Source organism: Dendropsophus ebraccatus, chromosome 2, assembly GCF_027789765.1.
Source record: "Dendropsophus ebraccatus isolate aDenEbr1 chromosome 2, aDenEbr1.pat, whole genome shotgun sequence".
NCBI classification, from domain to species: Eukaryota; Metazoa; Chordata; class Amphibia; order Anura; family Hylidae; genus Dendropsophus; species Dendropsophus ebraccatus.
The window spans coordinates 155,219,653-155,240,787 of record NC_091455.1 but is presented as its reverse complement, the minus strand read 5'-3'; positions in this window follow the sequence as shown (position 1 = coordinate 155,240,787).

Below are 21,135 nucleotides of genomic sequence, written 5' to 3'. Positions count from 1 at the left end.
CTCATAGATGCTTCCTCTTCCCCCCCCCCATCCTCATAGATGCCCCCTCTTCCCCCCCACCCTCATTGATGCCCCCTCTTCCCCCCCCACCCTCATAGATGCCCCCTCTCCCCCCCCACCCTCATAGATGCCCCCTCTTCCCCCCCTCCATATAGATGCCCCCTCTTCCCCCCTACCCTCATAGATGGTCCCCTTTTCCCCCACCCTCATAAAAGCCCCCTCTTCCCCCCCACCCTCATAGATGCCCCCTCTTCCCCCCCACCCTCATAGATGCCCCCCTCCTTCCCCCACCCTCATAGATGCCCCCTGCTTCCCCCCACCCGCATAGATGCCCCCCTCCTTCCCCCACTCTCATAGATGCCCCCTCCTTCCCCCACCCTCATAGATGGCCCCCTCCTTCCTCCCACCCTCATAGATGGCCCCCTCCTTCCCCCCACCCTCATAGATGCCCCCCTCCTTCCCCCCACCCTCATAGATGCCCCCCTCCTTCCCCCCACCCTCATAGATGCCCCCCTCCTTCCCCCCACCCTCATAGATGCCCCCTCTTTCCCCCCACCCTCATAGATGCCCCCCTCTTTCCCCCCACCCTCATAGATGCCCCCTCTTCCCCCCCACCCTCATAGATGCCCCCCTCCTTCCCCCCACCCTCATAGATGCCCCCCTCCTTCCCCCCACCCTCATAGATGCCCCCCTCCTTCCCCCCACCCTGCAGGCTGATAAAAAAAAAACTTAACTCACCTGACAACGCGCTCCCACGTTGATTCTCCTCCTGGTCTGTCCCCGGCTGCTGCGCGGCTGCCGGGGGTGTCGCGTCTTATCGCCGGCAGCGCGCATCCCAGAGCTCCGCGCTGCGCGCTGGAGCCGGAAGTCAGGGCCCAAGGCGCGCAGGGAGTTCTGGGATGCGCGCGCTGCCGGGGATAAGACGCGACACCCCCGGCTGCTGCGCGGCTGCCGGGGGTGTCGCATCTTATCCCCGGCAGCGCGCGCATCCCAGAACTCCCTGCGCGCCTCGGGCCCTGACTTCCGGCTCCAGCGCGCAGCGCGGAGCTCTGGGATGCGCGCTGCCGGCGATAAGACGCGACACCCCCGGCAGCCGCGCAGCAGCCGGGGACAGACCAGGAGGAGCAGGACTCTTGTGACCGCAAGCAAACAATGCTTGCGGTCACAAGAGTAATTGATCGGGAGGGCCCCGCGGGCCCCCCTTCGTGGCCACTGCCTGGACCCCAAACAGCTGTAGCACCCGGGAGGCCTGCTCGGCCGCCGGGTGCTACAGGCTATGTGAGCTCCGGGGGCCCGCGCCATGGGCCCCCGATACGGCGGGGCCCCGTAGCGGCCGCTACGGCTGCTACGGCGGTAGTTCCGCCACTGCCTGTCTTACTTTATGCTCTTATAGCTCAGTGATGCTTTAAAGAGTCACTGTCGTATTTTTTTTTTTGCAGAAATCAATAGTCCAGGCGATTTTAAGAAACTTTGTAATTGGGTTTATTAGCCAAATCTGCCATTATCTGCATGTAAAAAGCCTTTTCCCAGGTCCCCCCCTCCTTCCTCTTTTTCATCCACTCAGAAAAATCTGAAAATTGTGACTTGTTGCAGGAGACGTACCCTGTCTGCTCTAGGGAGAGGGGAGGGGGGAGGAGGAAGGAGGGAGTTAGCCGGCGGCAGAAAGCAGATAACAGAGGATTACAGGCACGGAGCTGGGTGACAGCTGTAATCCGAGCTCAGACAGGTCACTGGTGATGGTCAGTAGAGATATCCCGTGAGGGATTTGTAGATTAACTCTTTGTTGTCCTGTTTTGGTCTTTTCTTTAGCTCTCTCCATAGGAGAACAATGAAGACAGGGGGGAGAGCTTCAAACTGCTTTTTCATGATAAAAATGCATTTTTCGGATAATAAACCCAATTACAAAGTTTCTTAAAATCGCCTGGACTATTGATTTCTGCAAAAAAAAAAATCACGACAGTGACACTTTAACGTATGCTAGCGATTCTGAGACTGTTTTTTCGTCACATATGGCACTTTATGTTAGTGGCAAAATTTGGTCACTACTTTGTGTGTTTTTTGTGAAAAACATCAAAATATCATGAAAAATTTTAAAAATTAGCATTTTATGAACTTTGAAATTCTCTGCTTCTAAAAATAGAACGTCGTAGCACATAAATAAGTTACTAAGTCACATTACCAATATGTCTTCTTTATTCTGGCATAATTTGGAAAACATATTTTACTTTTTTATGGTGCGTTCACACCTACAGGATCTGCAGCTGATTTTCTGCAGCAGATTTCATTTAAATAACTGAACACAGCATCAAATCAGCTGCAGATCTGCTGCAGATCCTGTAGGTGTGAACGCACCCTTAGGGTGTCTTCACACCTACCGTATCGCAGTAGAAAATCCGCTGCGGATCCGCAGCAGATCCGCAGCAGATTTAACTAATGAATGAACGCAGCATTAAATACGCACAGTCAAATCCGCTGCGAATCCGCAGCAGATTTGTAAGTGCGGATTTAATGCTGTGTTCATTCATTTAGTTAAATCTGCTGCGGATCCGCAGCAGATTTTCTACTGCGATACGGTAGGTGTGAAGGCACCCTTAGGGTGTTATGGGGCTTAGAAATTTATCAGCAAATTATCACATTTTCGTGAAAGTTTCCAAAACTGATTTTTTTAGGGACCAGTTCTTTTTTTAAATGGATTTAGAAGTCTAGTATCCTGAAAACCCCCATAAGTGACCCCATTTTGGAAACTAGACACCTTAAAGAATTAATCTAGGGGTATAATGAGCATTTTAACCCTACAGGGGCTGGAGGAAAGTATTCACAATTAGGCAGTAAAAAAATGGAAAATTAAAATTTTCCAATTATATATACATTTAGATTAAAGTTTCTCATTTTCGAAAGGAACATGAGAGAAAAAGCACCCCAAAATTTGTAATGCAGGTTCTCTTGAGTACAACGGTACCCCATATGTGGGCGTAAACCACTGTATGGGTACACAGCGAGGCTCAGAAGGGAAGGAGCGCCAATTAGCTTTTTCAATGCAAATTTTGCTGAAGAAGTTTCTGAGCGCCAGGAGCGTTTGCAGTGCCCCTGTAGTGTCAGCAGAGAGAAAACCCCCCATAAGTCACCCCATTTTGGAAAGTGCACCCCTCAAAGAATTCATCTTGGTGTGTGGTGACCATTTTGACCCCACAGGTATTACAGGAAAGTATTCAAAAGTAGACAGTAAAAATGAAAAACTCAAATTTTTCCAATATTATGTTCTTTTAGTTTGAAATTTCTCAATTTTATGAGGAGCAAGAGGAAAAAAGTACCCCAAAATTTGTACCGCAGGTTCTCCTAAGTGAAAAGGTACCTCATATGTGGGCATAAACCACTGCATGGGCACACAGGAGGGCTCAGAAGGAAAGGAGCGCCAATTAGCTTTTTCAATGCAGATTTTGCTGAAGAAGTTTCCGAGTGCCAGGTGCGTTTGCAGTGCCCCTGTAGTGTCCGCAGAGTAAAATCTCCCAATAAGTCACTCCATTTTGGAAAGTGCACCCCTCAAAGAATTCATTTTGGGGTGTGGTGAGCATTTTGACCCCACAGGTATTAGAGGAAAGTATTCAAAAGTAGACAGTAAAAATGAAAAACTCGAATTTTTCCAATAATATGTTCCTTTAGTTTGAAATTTCTCAATTTCACGAGGAACAGGAGAGAAATGTCACCCCAATATATGTAAAGCAGGTAAACCTGAGTAGAAAGGTACCCCATATGTGGGCATAAACCACTGCATGGGCACACAGCCGGGCTCAGAAGGGAAGGAGTGCCAATTAGCATTTTCAGTGCAGATTTTTCTGAAGAAGTTTCTGAGCGCCAGGTGTGTTTGCAGAGCCCCTGTAGTGTCAGCAGAATAGATTCCCCCCAAAAGTCACCCCATTTTGGAAAGTGCACCCCTCAAAGAATTCATCTTGGGGTGTGGTGAGCCCACAGGTATTAGAGGAAAGTATTCAAAATTGGCCAGTAAAAATGAAAAACTCGATTTTTCCAATAATATGTTGGTTTAGTTTGAAATTTCTCAATTTGACGAGGAACAGGAGAGAAAACGTACCCAAAAATCTGTAACGCAGGTTCTCCTGAGTACAACGGTACCCCATATGTGGGCATAAACCACTGTATGGGCACACAGCAGGGCTCAGAAGGGAAGGAGCGCCAATTTACTGGAGCAAAACCGCAGCTAGTAATGGTTATTAGAATAGCGCAGTTACTAAAATAAAATAAAAAAAATGATTTGGTGGTTACGGACAACATGGGGTGGTCACGGGCAACCTGCTGTGGTTACGGCAACCTGGGGTGGTTACAGGCAACGTGGGGTGGTTTCGGGCAACGTGGGGTGGTTATGGGCAACGTGTGGTGGTCACGGGCAACCTGCTGTGGTTATGGCAACGTGGGGTGGTTACAGGCAACGTGGGGTGGTTACAGACAACGTGGGCTGGTTACGGGCAACGTGGGCTGGTTACGGGCAACCTGCAGTGCTTACAGACAATCTGGGGTGGTTACGGGCAACGTGGGGTGGTTACGGGCAACCTGCAGTGCTTACAGACAATCTGGGGTGGATCCGGGCAACGTGGGGTGGTTACAGGCAACCTGCAGTGCTTACAGACAATCTGGGGTGGTTACGGGCAATGTGGGGTGGTTACAGATAAACTGAAGTTCTTATAGGCAATCTGGGGTGGGTACCTATAATCTGGCATGGGCACCGCAATCTGGAGGGAGTCATTGGCAATTTGGGGTGGTCAGAGGCGCCGTGGCGTGGTCAGAGGCGACGTGTGGTGGTCAGAGGCGACGTGTGGTGGTCAGAGTCAACGTGTGGTGGTCAGAGGCGACGTGGCGTGGTCAGAGGCGACGTGTGGTGGTCAGAGGCATCGTGGCGTGGTCAGAGGCATCGTGCGGTGGTTACGTGCAATCTGGGGGGGTTACATGTAATCTGGCGTGATTACGGGGAACCTGGGGGGGTTATGTGCAACCTGGAAGGGTTACAGACAATCTGGGATTGTTACTGATAAACTGAAGTGCTTATAGGTAATCTGGGGTGGGTACATGTAATTTGGGGTGGTTACGGGCAATCTGGAAGGGGTCACTGGCAATTTGGGGTGGTTACGGGCAACGTGCTGTGGTTACGGGCAACGTGCGGTGGTTACGGGCAACGTGCGGTTGTTATGGGCAACGTGCAGTGGTTACGGGTAATTTGGGGGGGTTAGGGGTAATTTGGGAATAAACTGCAATTATTACTATAATAAAAAGTGTGTGTTTTATTTTTTTGTATGTTTGTCACTTTTTGTACTTTACACATTCATTTTCACTGTGGTTGTGGTTGTGGAGCGCATGCGCACTTCATAACCAGCCAGGACGCCGAAGAGGAAGGAGCTCCAGGATCAGGTAACGTATAAGGGGTAGGGGAGGTGACTGGGGGATGGGGGTGACAGGGGGGGTGGGGGGCGACTTGGGGGGTGGGGGGACATCACTTTTTATCCCCTGTCACCAATCATTCATGGGGACAGGGGATAAAAAGTGCCGGGAGCACATGGTACAAGCGATCAGCGGTATATAGTATATACCGCTGATCGCTTGTACCGGGACCCCACAGGGGGGGTCCCGATGACTGCCCCATGATCTCCGCTACCTCCGGTGACGGAGAGCATGGGGCTTTCATTCATTTTAACTTTTCCATCGCTGTGAACAGACATTAGTCGGTTCACAGCGATGGTGGCGGCCATCTTGGAAATGATGGCCGCCGGGGGAGGGGGGTTAGTGATCGACCTACTAGGGGCGGCTGATCTGAGGTCTGGGGGACACTTATTTCATCTCCCCCCGCCGTAGATTCACGGCTGGGGGAGATGAAAGGCGGCGGCGGCACCGGTAATCCCCTTTACCGACGGCCGCCGCTATAACGTGAATAGCGGCGATCGTCGGTTAGGGGGGGGGGGGGCGGGGACGGACCCCACACACTGCCCCAACCCCTCAGCTTCCTCCGGTAGCTGGGGGGATGGGGTGGGGGCCGCTCCGGCCCCGCAGCCTTATTTTCTGCCATCGCCGTAAAAAGCTGTTGGCAGCAGAATAAGGACCCTTAGTGACCGCCGTAAAAAGCCGTATCGGCAGTCACTAAGGGGTTAAATAAACGCATGAAATTCATTTCTGTCGTTAAAACCAAGGGGACCTGTGGCAGAAAAATAGGAAATTAATGCGGATTCTCGCTGTAACAATTTTCTATGGCGAACTCCCCCATCTTTAAAAACATTAACTATTTCCAGACCGGCAAACTTTAAAACGTCAGGGTTACTATTGTGCTTTTCCCTTATATGATTAATTAATCTAGGGGCTCCCCTGCCGGTACGAATGAAATTACAATGTTCACGAAAACGTATGTGGAGCGGGCGGATCGTCTTGCCTATGTAATAAAAAACGCATGGGCGGGGCGGAGCGAACCACCGATGTGAGCGGTCGCACGCCTGCAGAGCTCCCGCTCCACACAGCTAAATCAGCGGCCCGATCAAGCTTATACCTGCCCTGCTGATGGGCAAAACTGTCAGGAGGACCCCGAGACCCCCCGCATCGACTGGCGTCCCCCGGAAGCGTCCCCACACGTTGGACCGGTACCTTACCAGGCGTGAGGGAGCAGACGCGGTCCCGAGCCGGCACCCGCCCGCGGTCTCTCCTCGTCCGGCCGCCCGGCTGACACGTACGGTGGTAAGGGCTCACAGTCTTCCTCCTTGTGGCCCCCGGACCCCGACCGCCGAGTGGACTGCCCCCTCTTGCCCCGCAGACGGCCGGCAGGAGCAGGAGGCCCCGCAGCCGGAAGTGCCGGCGCCATCTTGGATCGGAGGTGAGGGAGAGGGGAGACTGCAGCTTCGTGCTTTAACCCTTCCCATCCCAGCTGCTGACAAGTCGCCCTGCACAACTCCCCTATCCCCACACCTTGCTACACAAAACCTCTTAGATTCACAGGGGGGTGCTGGGGAAGGGGCTCCTGTCTTTAACACAAGTGGCACCTGGCTCCCTCATTCTACCATGGCCGCAGTGCCTAAGCAGCAAAAGGGGGACAAAAAGCGCAGGGAAACGACCCGAGTCTCTGCCTCCAAACACCAGCCCCACTCCAGTAGGGAGCTTGTGGAATCTGAGCACGGCGGGACTTACCACACTGAATCGGACTCAGATATCTCATGTGCTGGGGGTGGTTCCCATGATATTCATCATATGCTTTCTCAACTACCTACGAAGAACGAATTTCACTCCCTCCTCACGGATATCAAAGAAACGTTCAAAACAGAAATAGCTGCGGTTAGAAAAGATATAAAGCATATTTCTTCCAGAGTCGAGTCCCTTGAGGAAGAACATGATGATACGAGGGAATATATAGGGGCTTTGCAGTCCACCATCAGCTCTCAAACAGTCACACTTGAGGGTATGCAGCGCCACCTTGAGGATCTCGATAACAGGGGAAGACGCAATAACATTAGGGTTAGGGGCCTCCCGGAGGCGACTCGTGACGAGGACCTAATGGACACACTGGAGGGCTTGTTCAACACTATCCTGGGTGAATCCTCCTCACACAAGATAAAATTCGACAGGGCCCACAGAGCTCTTAGGCCCCGCCCTGCTTCTGGCCCCCCGAGAGATGTCATTTGTTGTCTTCAGGACTACACCATAAAGGAGGCGATTATGGCCAGATCCCGGGCGCTAAAAGATCTAAACAGCTATCCAACTGTTTCCTGACCTCTCCTGGATTACACTACAGAAGAGGCGCCTACTGCGTCCCCTCCTTGCTGCTTTACGAGATTATGAGATCCCTTACAGGTGGAACTTTCCATTTGCCCTTACTGCTAGGAAGAACGGACGCTCTGCTGTATTGAGAAATCTACATGATCTTCCTAAGTTCTGCGAAGCTCTAGATATCCCAGTCCCGACGATCACGGACTGGACCCTGGACCCCCCTCCGCCTCCGCTACCACCTGTCTGGGAGTTGGTGCGCCATAAACGTGGGCGTAGACGGCCTGCTCCCACTTCGCCCCTGGCGGGTTCTCCTGGGAACCCTCCCACTTGATGCTGGGGGGACTTTCTCTGCGGATGTTTCCGCCAAAAACCCCTCTTGTTCTATGTTTAAATGATACTTACACCTGAGCGATAGAGTTTGCTATGGGGATCCTCTGATGTTCGAATTGGGCCTAATTTTTGTTTTCACATCTTTTACATAGCTGTGTGGATGTGTTCTGCATGTTTGGTTTATTGATCGTGTTGATGCCATATTGGTCTTTCCTCCTCCCCCTTTGGGGCTGTTTCTACCCTGTTACGAAGGTTTTGCCCAGCCATCTGGGCATGGGCCTGGATTCTGAGAAATTTTGTTGCCCCCACCGTGACATGATTAGTCTCGGTTTTTGGTCTTGTGCCACTACCCTCTGTTGGGTTTATTTGTCGTTGAATGTTTGTGTTCCCCTGTTTCCTTTCTTTCCCTTTTGTTCCTCCCTGCAGATCCTGTTTTTCCGAAGGCAGACTGTTCATCCTTGGAGATGCCTTACTGGTGGTGTGGTGAGTCATGACATAAGAATGTTCTTTCCCATTATCTGGTCCAATGGTTAATTGTGTGTCTCTAAATGTTAAAGGCCTAAACACTAATTCTAAACGCCGCCTTGTCCTCAGAGAAATGCGCACTCTAAAAGCCGATGTAGTCTTTTTACAGGAGACCCACTTTGATTCCACTGCTTCCTTCCGTTTTGCCCGTCATGCTTCCCCGGTTGCCTTTTCGGCCACTAGAAACAACAAGACGGCTGGAGTGGCTGTCCTGTTCTCCTGCCACTGTCCTATCCAGGTCACCTCCTCCTACATTGATCCAGGGGGGCGGTTCGTAATAGTAGAGGGGATGTTACGGGGGAAACCTATTGTTTTTTGTAACCTATACGCACCTAACAAGACCCAAATTCCGTTTATCCGTGGGGTGTTATCCCGGCTTGCAAAATATCCTCCGGCTGCAAGAGTCCTGGGCGGGGACTTTAATTTACCCTTCTCAGACACTAATGATCGGCAGTCGTTATCGGGTAGGCCGTTATCTGCCGCTTACGCTAGATTATCGGTCGAATTCCGTAAACTGATCCGTCTTCATAAACTGTATGATCTTTGGAGACTGGACCACCCCACGGAGAAAACCTTTACCTTCTATTCTCAACCGCACAGAACTCACTCCCGTATTGATTATTATTTTGGTAACATCCCCACAGTCCGCCTACTTCGGAAAGCTCAGATAGACCCTATTTCCTGGTCGGACCACGGTCCGGTTCGGATCGAACTGGCGGATCTGGATACCCCGACTAGAGTGTGTCACTGGCGGCTGAATGATAGCCTTCTTAAAAATCAGATCACAAGGGACTCTATCCAGACCTGTATCTCCAACTATTTCCTTGAGAATGCGGGCTCGGTTTCCTCTGACACGATACTATGGGAAGCCCATAAGGCTGTGGTCAGGGGACATTGCATAGCCTTGAGCTCACGCCGGAAGAGGGATAGGCAAGAGGAATTGATGTCTATTAAAAGAGTTATTAGGACACTGGAACAAACTATAGCCTCGCGCCCCTCCTTGAGGACTCTGGGCAAGCTGATTGCCGCTAGGGCACGTTTGAAGGAATTGGCCTTGGATAATGTGGAGCGCCTGCTTCTTTATTCTAAGCAGCGTTTCTACGAAAAGGGGAATAAGGCTCACACGCTCCTAGCGCGTATGCTCGCTGAACGTTCGGCTGCCCAGTCTCCCCAGGTGGTGCGTGACCACACCGGTGCTTTGAAATTTCACCCTACGGAAATAGCTTCCACGTTCCATAGGTTCTACTCTAAATTGTATTCCCTCCCTTCTACCCTGCCCTCAGACCCGGAGGCACGGAATGCACGTATCAATGCCTTTTTGGCTGACTGTCAACTTCCTTCTCTCCCGCCCCAAGCAGTCGAGGACCTGAATTCTCCTATTACAGCTGAGGAGCTTGCGGAAGTCCTTAAAGATCTGCCCTCCGGTCGCTCTCCGGGTCCAGACGGCTTTACCTACTTATACTATAAAACCTTTTCATCTGAGCTGTCTCCACGCCTACTCTCACTTTTCAACTCCTTCCTTCAGGGCTCTCCTATTCCTACCCACATGCTTCACTCTTATATCACCTTGATCCCTAAGCCGGACAGAGATCCCCAAGAGTGTGGTAATTATAGGCCTATAGCCCTCCTAAATTCTGACCTCAAGCTTTTCACAAAAGTTCTTGCTAACCGCTTGAGCTACTGGCTCCCGTCGTTAGTAGACAAGGATCAAGTGGGCTTTGTTATGAACAGGCAGGGTGGGGATAACACCAGGAGAGCGATTGATCTTATAGATGCAGTTAATCTGCAGTCGGACAGGGCCTTAGTCCTAAGTCTCGATGCCGAAAAGGCGTTTGACCGCCTAGGGTGGCCATTCCTGTTTAACACCTTAGCCCGTTTTGGGCTCTCAGGTCCCTTTCTTACTGCAGTTAAGTCCCTCTATACATGCCCTACGGCTACACTTAAATTTCCACATATGCTCTCTGAAACCTTTACCCTCTCGAATGGCACTCGTCAGGGATGTCCTCTGTCACCCCTGCTATTTGTGCTATGCATTGAGCCCCTGGCGGCTGCCATCCGGAATTGCCCTGACATTAAGGGAGTTTTGGTCAGAGGGAAGGAGTACAAAATTATGTTGTTCGCAGATGATGTTCTTCTCACTTTGACGCAACCCTTCACCACTCTGCCTGTTCTACATGACTTGCTGACGGCTTTTGGGACTCTCTCCGGCTATAAGGTCAACACGGCTAAGTCTGAAGCTATGCCCCTTAATATGCCGGATGACACGGTGGCCCGTCTTAAATCTTCTTTTCACTTTCGCTGGTCTTCTTCCTCTATTAAATACCTAGGTGTACGTCTGACTCCCACATACTCTGCCTTGTACAGTGTAAACTATCCCCCTCTCTTTCGCGAGTTGAAATCCCTGCTGACTAAGTGGTCGGCCCACTACATTTCCTTTCTAGGCCGCATTGCGGCGACCAAAATGTCTATCTTGCCTAAACTTCTTTATTTCTTTGAAACCCTGCCGGTTAAGATTCCCTTGTATGAGTTGAAGGCGATGCAAAGTGCCATATTTAAGTTTATTTGGCACTCGGTTAGACATCGTATCCCCAAAACGGTGATGACTAGTAGTAAAACCCAAGGTGGGCTGGCGGTACCGAACATTCTCCACTACTACTGGGCGACCCATTTGAGGCAACTCACTGCCTGGTCGAAATATCATGCCTACAAAAAGTGGGTGGATATTGAGAGGGTATGGTTTGCCCCGTTCCATCCCAATTCATTCCTATGGCACGCTACCCCTCCTTCCTACTCACACTTGTCCCTCCTAGGTCCCATGCGTTTCACCCTCTCGGTTTGGGCCTCTTGTGCTGGAAAATTTGGCCTCTTTTCCTCTGCTTCCCCCCTTAATTCTTTCTTGCTTTATCCGGATTTTTCCCCAAGTCTTGACTCGACTGTAGTGAGGACTTGGGGCACGCGGCAACTATTCCAATTCGCCGACATGGTGGACCCGGTGAGTTGCGTTTTACTCCCCTTTGACACATTGGTTGACAGGAGGGGGCTTCTGGAAGGGGACAGATCCTTTTATTCCAGTGTACGCCAAATCATGCTCCATCGCTTGGGTACGCTTACGGTTGCTAAACCGACGGCGTTTGAACAACTGGTACGTATGGGCACTTCCACCGCTGGTCTAATCTTGGCTATCTATAACATCCTTAATTCCCCTGTCACAGATACCCCCACAAGGCATAAGTATATGGACAAATGGGAGGCAGCATTGGGTAAAGAGATTTCTCCTGAGTGTTGGAGCATTATCTGGGACAGAGCGGCTACCTCTTCCATATGTACTACTTATAAGGAGACACACTATAAAGTCATGATGCACTGGTACCACACCCCTGAGCTCCTCCACAAGCTAAATAGTTCTATCTTGCCCCTGTGCTGGAGGTGTCATAGTGCTACAGGGACTTTGTTCCATATATTCTGGGAATGTCCACTGATCACTGGTTTCTGGAGAGAGGTTTGCCACCTTGCCACTAGGATTATCGATTATTCTATTAGTATGGACCCGGTAATCTGCTTATTGAATTTAACCCCCAAACAGTTGAGGAAAAAAGCCTCAAAGCTGCTTTTGGTGATACTGACTGCAGCCAAGTCCTTAATTGCTAGGTCCTGGAAGCAGATTTCCTCTCCATCCCTTTCCTGCCTAATCACTAGAGTGAAAGAACTACGGTCCTTGGAGCGCCTTACTGCTTCACTGAATAATAAAATGGAGGCATTTGATCAGGTATGGGCTCCCTGGGATGAACACTACCCCCCAGCTCGATTATAACTTGATGGGTTCTGCCGCCCCATTGTGCTTCCCTCTCTGTTCTACCCTTTGTTCCCTTCCCCCCTGTCTGGTTTGTCTGTCATTGCTCGGTCCTGCTATACGTTCTGTTTTGTCTGGTTGTCTGTGGTTGTCTATTTGTTGATTTGGTGTTATTATATGCCTATTACAATACTACTTGCAGCTCAAGTACTGGTTTAGACACGTGACTTACTGGATTTCAACTGTATGGGTTAAGCTGCATTAATACGTTGGAATTCTTTTGTGCTTTTGTATGTTTATACTGGAAAATTCTAATAAAAATTACATTTAAAAAAAAAAAAAAAAAGCATGGGCAGAAGATAATGTAAACAAGGTAAGACGATTTACAAGTAATAAGCTGTCGTACAGCCATTGATTTCCCTCCTAACGTAATAATATTTAACATAGCATTTTGTGAACAGTGCGAACAATGGAGGCAGCGTTTGTTACCTGGGGAACACGTGAGCCAAGAATTATTGTGTTTGGCGATGCTATTTTTTTATTTTGTTTTTAACCCCTTAACGACATCGGGCGTAAGTGTACGCCCCTGCAGCGTGGTACTTAACGCAAACGGGCATACACTTACGACCGATGTTTACCGGATCGCTGTGTGTAAACACACGGCGATCCGGTAACGATGGCTGCTGTAATACTGTAATGCTGTAATCGTAGCTTGTCACCACGGGGGGTGACGATCGCTGTAATTGGCTGATTTATTAAAATCGGTGACTCGGGGCCCCGGAAATCAATGGTGATTGGTGCTGGTACCATTAGTGTGTATAGTGAAGGGGGCCATGGTGCCACCCTCCCCATCGCCACTATTGGGTGGCCAAGCCCGGCCGGCCAATAGCGGCGATCTAAGTAATAATAAATATTACTACTTTTCTCTGCACACCTCAGTCAGTTAGCTGAGGTGTGCAGAGAAGGTTTGTGTGGTGTGTGAGCACCATACTCACCGGATCCCGGCGCTGAAGAGAAGATCTGCGGTCCTGCGGCGTCCACGTCGTTCTCCGTCATCTCCGCTCGGCTCCCGTCAGTTTTCGTGGGTTTTTTTCGTAGATCTTCATCCAGGTACTTGTGCTGCCCCCTAGCGGCTGATTAGTGTATATAATACACTAATCAGTGGCTTTGGGGTAAAGAGGTAGCTTTTTTTTTTTGCGCCCTTCCACCGCTGAGTACTGATCAGCATCGCACGCAAGTGCGCCGCTGATCAGCAACTCCTCTTTTTTGGCATAGGAGTTTTTTTCCCCCCTTTTCCTCCCCTTTTTTTTCTATATCCTACCTCCACTGTCTGCTGATAAGTACCGCACATAAGTGCGGAATTTATCAGCAACTCCTTTTTTTGGCGTAGGTTTTTTTTCCCCCCTTACTGTGAAAAACACGTATAAAACACTACATTACACTACACTACCCCACATTACACCACACTACATTACATTTACATACCCCCCCATACACCAATCCCCGAATAAAAATGTCCCAGAGAGTGTTTTCGGTGGAGGAGGTATACGCGCTTATTGCCTCCGACACCGAAACGGCCAGTGAGGATGAATAGGGGGATCCTTCTTTCCTCCATTCATCCTCATCATCATTATCATCATCATCATCCAGTGATGATGACTTTCCACCTAGGCATCCAAGGAGGACGCCTCGGGCTGCCCGCCAGACACGTCATCCCATTCCGCCCCCTGCCCCCCAGACAGGTGACCCCATCCCGCCCTCTGCTCCCCAGACACGTCATCCCATCCCGCCCCCCCAGACACGTCATCCCATCCCGCCCCCTGCCCCCCAGAAAGGTGACCCCATCCTGCCCCCAGCCCCCCAGATAGGTGACCCCATCTGGACCCCAGACCCCCAAAATTATCAGCCCCGGATTCCTGGCTTTATGGCAACGGCGGGAATCCAAATTAACCCCACAGGTCTCAGAGAAATAGACTTTTCAAGCTCTATTTCTCTGATGACCTTGTCAATTTGATGGTGGCGCAAACAAACCTGTACGCGCACCAATTTATAGCCCAGAACCCCTCCTCTTCTTTTGCTAGGCCCATGGCGTGGACCCCTACTGATGCAGCTGAAATGACAACATTTTGGGGGCTCCTGCTGCACATGGGCCTAGTAAAAAACCCCAAGATTCGGCAATACTGGAGTGGGGATATTATGTATAATACCCCACTTTACAGTATGGCCATGGGACGGTTTCCATTCGAAGCCCTCCTAAAATTCTTGCATTATAACGACAATGCAAGGTGCCCCCCGCGAGATGATCCCTCGTATGACCGACTGTACAGAGTACGGCCGGTCATAGAGCACTTCTCAGCCAAATTTACTGAGATGTATATCCCAACTACATCTCAGTAGATGAGTCCCTCCTGAGCTTCAAAGGAAGACTCCATTTCCGCCAGTACCAATTTCCAAAGTTCCCAATAAAAGATCACGGTATGGCGTGAAACTATACAAACTCTGTGAGAGTATCTCAGGGTACACTTACAGATTAAGGCTAGGTTCAGACGCTGTAACTGTGCGGCTGTATTTTTTATGCGGCTGTAAATGTGCGGGTGAAACTCCGGCCGTGGGAAAAAATAGACATGCGGCTCAAAACATACGGTCATTTACTTGGCAATCTGGTTCAACTGAAAATAACAAATAAAATCTTAAGAAAGTGATGCAAACACCTCTGGATGCATCTGGGAAAGCAGGGAACACAGTTTACATGAATCGCTATTACCGGGGTTTGCGATCCTCTGCACTATAGCCGATGTCTCTCATGGTTAATATATTAAATTAATAAAACACATTTTCTTTGTAATAAAGTCCCTTTCATTGTTCAATAATTTAATGTAAACGATTTCATCATTTTGCAATTAAATATACTGTTAAAATAAATAGATATATAAATAAATGTATATTTATATATATATTTATTTTTTGACATTATATTTAATTGCACAATGATGGATTCGTTAGAATTAAATTATTGAACAAAGAAACTGTATTTATTTCAACGAAAATGTGTTTTATTAATTAAATATTAATTAGTACAGGAAGCTCCATAAGCCGTTAATTCATATTTCGGCAATAGAGCTTTCTGTACTAATCATCACTTTACTTTAATGAAAACATCAAATGTTTCTTCTAATTATGTTATGAGAATAGCATTATTAGAAGAAACATTTAGAATTATATGTGCGCTCAGCTGATTGGCTGTTCGGCTGAGCGCACATATAATGAGCCGGTCCGCAGTACAGTGACTTCATTGTGCTGCGGACCAGCGAAGAGGACACATCGGGACATCGGATGGTGAGTATAGAGCTCTCCCCACCCCCTCCCCAGCACTGCACCCCTCCCAGCAAGGAAGGGGGGTCACTTAACCCAATACATCCTCCCTTAACCCCTTGGGGGCCAGACTGTAAGCAGCGATCTGTAAAGATGCTGCATACTGTAAGGAGCACAACACCGCTCACAATGATGGGTGTTGTGCTCCTGTTTGTGTTTTTTTTGTGTGTTTCTCCCTTTTTGTTTTTCAGATATCGGTATCCTGGGGATTACGTCGGATTCCATGGACTACGTCGATGACCAGCGATTGTTGTTTTAATTTTTTTAATAAAATGGTCAATGAGGGGTGTGGGGGTGTTTTTATTTGAATAAAAAATTTTTTAAACTTGTGTCTTGTCTTTATTTCTTTACTTTATAGACTTAGTAGTGGAAGCCGTCTAATAGACGGAATCCATTACTAAGTTGGGGCCTAGTGTTAGCCGGTAAAAAATGGCTGACACTAACCCCCTATTATTACCCCAGTACCCAATGCCACCAGGGGTACTGGGAAGAGCCGGGTGCCAGTGGTCCCGGAGCGTCAAAATTGGCACTCCTGAACCGGGCGGCAGCAGGCTGGTAAGATTTAGGCTGGGGAGGGCCTAAACCAATGGCTCTTCCCACCCTGGTGTTACCAGGCTGCTGTCGTTTGGTTTTTAACCCGGCTGGTTATAACAATAGGGGGGACCCTATGCGGGTTTTTTTAAATTATTTATTTATTTTAAAAAAACCCCGCATAGGGTCCCCCCTATTTTTATATATATTTCACTCTTAAAGGGACCCAGGTCGCTCTTAAAGGGATATATTTAGCTCTTAAAGGGACATATTTCGCTCTTAAAGGGACCCAGGTCGCTCTTAAATGGACCAATTTCACTCTTAAAGGGACCAATTTCGCTCTTAAAGGGACCAATTTAGCTCTTAAAGGGACCCAGGTCGCTCTTAAAGGAACATATTTTGCTCTTAAAGGAACCCAGGTCGCTCTTAAAGGGACATATTTTGCTCTAGAAGGGACCCAGGTTGCTCTTAAAGGGACCAATTTCGCTCTTAAAGGGACCTTGGTCGCTCTTGAAGGGACATATTTAGCTCTTAAAAGGACCCAGGTCGCTCTTAAAAGGGACCCGGGCTGCTCTTAAAGGGACCCAGGTCGCTCTTAAAGGGACCCAGGTCGCTCTTAAAGGGACCCATTTTGCTCTTAAAGGGACCCAGGTCGCTCTTAAAGGGACCAATTTTGCTCTTAAAGGGACAAATTTCGCTCTTAAAGGGACATATTTTGCTCTTAAAGGGACCCATTTCACTCTTAAAGGGACCCATTTTGCTCTTAAAGGGACCCAGATCGCTCTTAAAGGGACCCATTTTGCTCTTTAAGGGACCCATTTCACTCTTAAAGGGACCCAGGTTGCTCTTAAAAGGACCAATTTTGCTCTTAAAGCGACATATTTCGCTCTTAAAGGGACCCAGGTTGCTCTTAAAGGGACCAATTTCACGCTTAAAGGGACCAATTTTGCTCTAAAAGGGACATATTTTGCTCTTAAAGGGACATATTTCGCTCTTAAAGGGACATATTTTGCTCTTATAGGGACCCAGGTCACTCTTAAAGGGACCGATTTTGCTCTTAAAGGGACCCATTTCGCTCTTAAAGGGACCCAGATCGCTCTTAAAGGGACCCATTTTGCTCTTAAAGGGACCCATTTTGCTCTTAAAGGGACCCAGATTGCTCTTAAAGGGACCCAGGTCGCTCTTAAAGGGACCCAGGTCGCTCTTAAAGGGACCCATTTTGCTATTAAAGGGACCTAGGTCGCTCTTAAAGGGACCAATTTCACTCTTAAAGGGACCAATTTCACGCTTAAAGGGACCAATTTCGCTCTTAAAGGGACCCAGGTCGCTCTTAAAGGGACCAATTTCCCTCTTAAAGGGACCAATTTCCCTCTTAAAGGGACCAATTTCGCTCTTAAAGGGACCCAGGTCGCTCTTAAAAGGACATATTTTGCTCTTAAAGGGACATATTTCGCTCTTAAAGTGACCCAGGTCGCTCTTAAAGGGACCCAGGTTGCTCTTAAAGGGACCAATTTCACGCTTAAAGGGACCAATTTCGCTCTTAAAAGGACATATTTCGCTCTTAAAGGGACCCAGATCGCTCTTAAAGGGACCCATTTTGCTTTTAAAGGGACCCATTTTGCTCTTAAAAGGACCCAAATTGCTCTTAAAGGGACCCAGGTCGCTCTTAAAGGGACCCATTTTGCTCTTAAAGGGACCAATTTCACTCTTAAAGGGACCAATTTCACGCTTAACCCCTTAAGGACAGAGCCTGAAATGGCCTTAATGACAGAGACAAATTTTATGAATATGACCAGTGTCACTTTAGTCATTAATAACTTCGGGATGCTTTTACCTATCCGGCTGATTCTGAGATTGTTTTCTCGTGACATATTGTACTTTACATTTCTGGTAAATTGGAGTCGATACTCATAACAAATCTTTATGAAAAAACCCAAATAATGTGAAAAAATGTGAAAAAATGCATTTTTCCAACTTTGAAACTTCTTTGCGTATACAGAAAGTGGTTATACCACATAAATTATATATTAAATAGCATTAGCAACATGTCTACTTTATGTTGGCGGCATTTATTAAACTATCTTTCATTTTTTTTAGACGATAGGAAGCTTAAAACATTAGCAGCAAATTTCCAAATTTTCAGTAAAATTTCAAAATCAGATATTTTTAGGGACCTGTTCAGATTTAAAGTGTATTTGAGGGGCCTGTATGTTAGAAAGCCCCACAAAGCACCCCATTTCAGAAACTGCACCCCCCAAACTCTGCAAAAGCACATCCAGAAAGTGTTTTAACCCTTTAGGGGAGTCACAGAAATAAAAGCTAAGTGTGTAAGGAATTTGAAAATTTTAATTTTCTGTGCAGAGATTTTATTGTAATCCAATATTTTTCATAATTATAAACCTATTACCAGAGAAATGCACCCCAATAATTATTGCCCCGTTTCTGCAGTTTATAGAAATACCCCATATGTGGCCCTATTGCGCTATTTGACGCAACCACAAGCCTCAGATATAAGGGAGCGCCTAGTGAATTTCAACGCCTCCGTTATATTTGGTCATTTTTGACTGTACCACTTCAGGTTGGCAGAGGCTCTGGGGTGTCAAAACCTAAAAAACACCCCTAAAGGGACACCATTTAGAAAACTACACCCCTCAAGGAATGTAACAAGGGGTGCGGTGAGCATCTGGACCCCACAGGTGCTTCACAGATTTTCCGAACAATATGGCGTGAAAAAAGAAAAATTTATTTTTTACACTAAAACATTCTAGCCTTCAATTTTTCATTTTCTTAAAGGGATAAGAGGCAAAAAAAGAAAAAAAAATGTGTAGCGCAGTTTCTCCCGAGTACAGAAATACCCCACATGTGGCGATAGAGTGCCAAGGGGGCACAGGACGAGCCTCCAAAGGGAAGGAGCGCCAATTGGCTTTTGGAAGCTGAATTTCACTGAAAAGGATTTCAAGGGCCATGTCGCATTTACAGAGCCCTCGTGCTGCCAAGACACTGGAAACCCCCCACAAGTGATTCCATTCTGGAAACTACACCCCTCAAGGAATCTAACAAGGGGTGCAGTGAGCATATGGACCCCACTGGTGACGGGCACAAATGTGGAACAATGTGACGTGAAAGGGAAAAATTTCATTTTTTCACATTCATGGCACAAATGTGCCCGTCATCAAGGGGTCCATATCCTCACTGCACCCCTTGTTAGATTCCTTGAGGGGTGTAGTTTCCAGAATGGGGTCACTTGTGGGGGTTTCCAGTGTTTTGGCAGCACGAGGGCTCTGTAAATGCGACATGGCGTTCATCATCCATTCTAGCCAAATCCAACCTCCAAAATCCAAATGGCGCTCCTTCCCTTCGGAGGCTTGCCCTGCGCCCACATGGCGCTTTATGTCCACATGTGGGGTATTTACGGACTCGGGGGAAATTGCTCTACACATATTGTGTGTTTTTTTCTCTTTTAACCCCTTGTGAAAATGATAAATTCAAGGCTAAACCAACATTATAGTGTAAAAAATGTAATATTTCATTTTCACGCCACATTGTTCCACATTTGTGCCCGTCACCAGTGGGGTCCATATGCTCACTACACCCCTTGTTACATTCCCTGAGGGGTGTAGTTTCCATAATGGGGTCACTTGTGGGGGGTTTCAACTGTCTTGGCAACACAGAGGCCTTTTGAATGCAACATGGCCCCTCAAAATCCATTCCATCCAAATCCAGCCTTCAAAAACGAAATGGTGCTCCTTCCCTTCGGAGGCTTACCCTGCACCCGCATGGTGCTTTATGTCCACATGTGGGGTATTTACGGACTCGGGGGAAATTGCGCTACACATTTTGTTTTTTTTCTCCTCTTTTAACCCCTTGTGAAAATGATATATTCAAGGCTAAACCAACATTATAGTGTAAAAAATTTAATATTTCATTTTCACGCCACATTGTTCCACATTTGTGTCCGTCACCAGTGGGGTCCATATGCTCACTACACCCCTTGTTACATTCCTTGAGGGGTGCAGTTTCCATAATGGGGTCACTTGTGGGGGGTTTCAACTGTCTTGGCAACACAGGGGCCTTTTGAATGCAACATGGCCCCTCGAAATCCATTCCATCCAAATCCAGCCTTCAAAAACCAAATGGCGCTTCTTCCCTTCGGAGGCTTTCCTGCACCCGCATGGCGCTTTATGTCCACATGTGGGGTATTTCCGTACTCAGGGGAAATTGCTCTACACATTAAATGTTTTTTTTATCTTTTAACCCCTTGTGAAAATGAAAAAACATGACAAGATTAATGATTTAGAGTAAAAATTTTACAAAAATTACACTAAATGTTGGTCTAGCCTTGATTTTTTTCCATTTCCACAAGGGGTTAAAAAGAAAATGAACACAAAACGTGTAGGGTAGTGTCCCCTGAGTACGAATATGCCCACATGTGGGCATAATGTGCCATATGGGCACAGGGCAAGTCACCAAAGGGACAGAGCGCCATTTAGAGGCTGGAATGGAGGATGGAGGCCATGTCGCAATTACAAAGCTCCTGTGCTGCCAGGACAGTAGAAACCCCCGACAAGTGACCCCATTCTGGAAACTACACCCCATAAGGAATCTAACAAGGGGTGCAGTGAGCATATGGACCCCACTGGTGACGGGCACTTACGTAGAACATGTGCCGAGAAAATAAAAAATACAATTTTTTTCATTTTCACGTCCCAAATGTGGCCGTCACCAGGGGGCCATATCCCCGCTGCCCCCCTTCTTAGATTCCTTATGGGGTGTAGTTTCCAGAATGGGGTCACTTGTGGGGGGTTTCTACTGTCCTGGCCGCACAGAGGCTTTGTAATTGC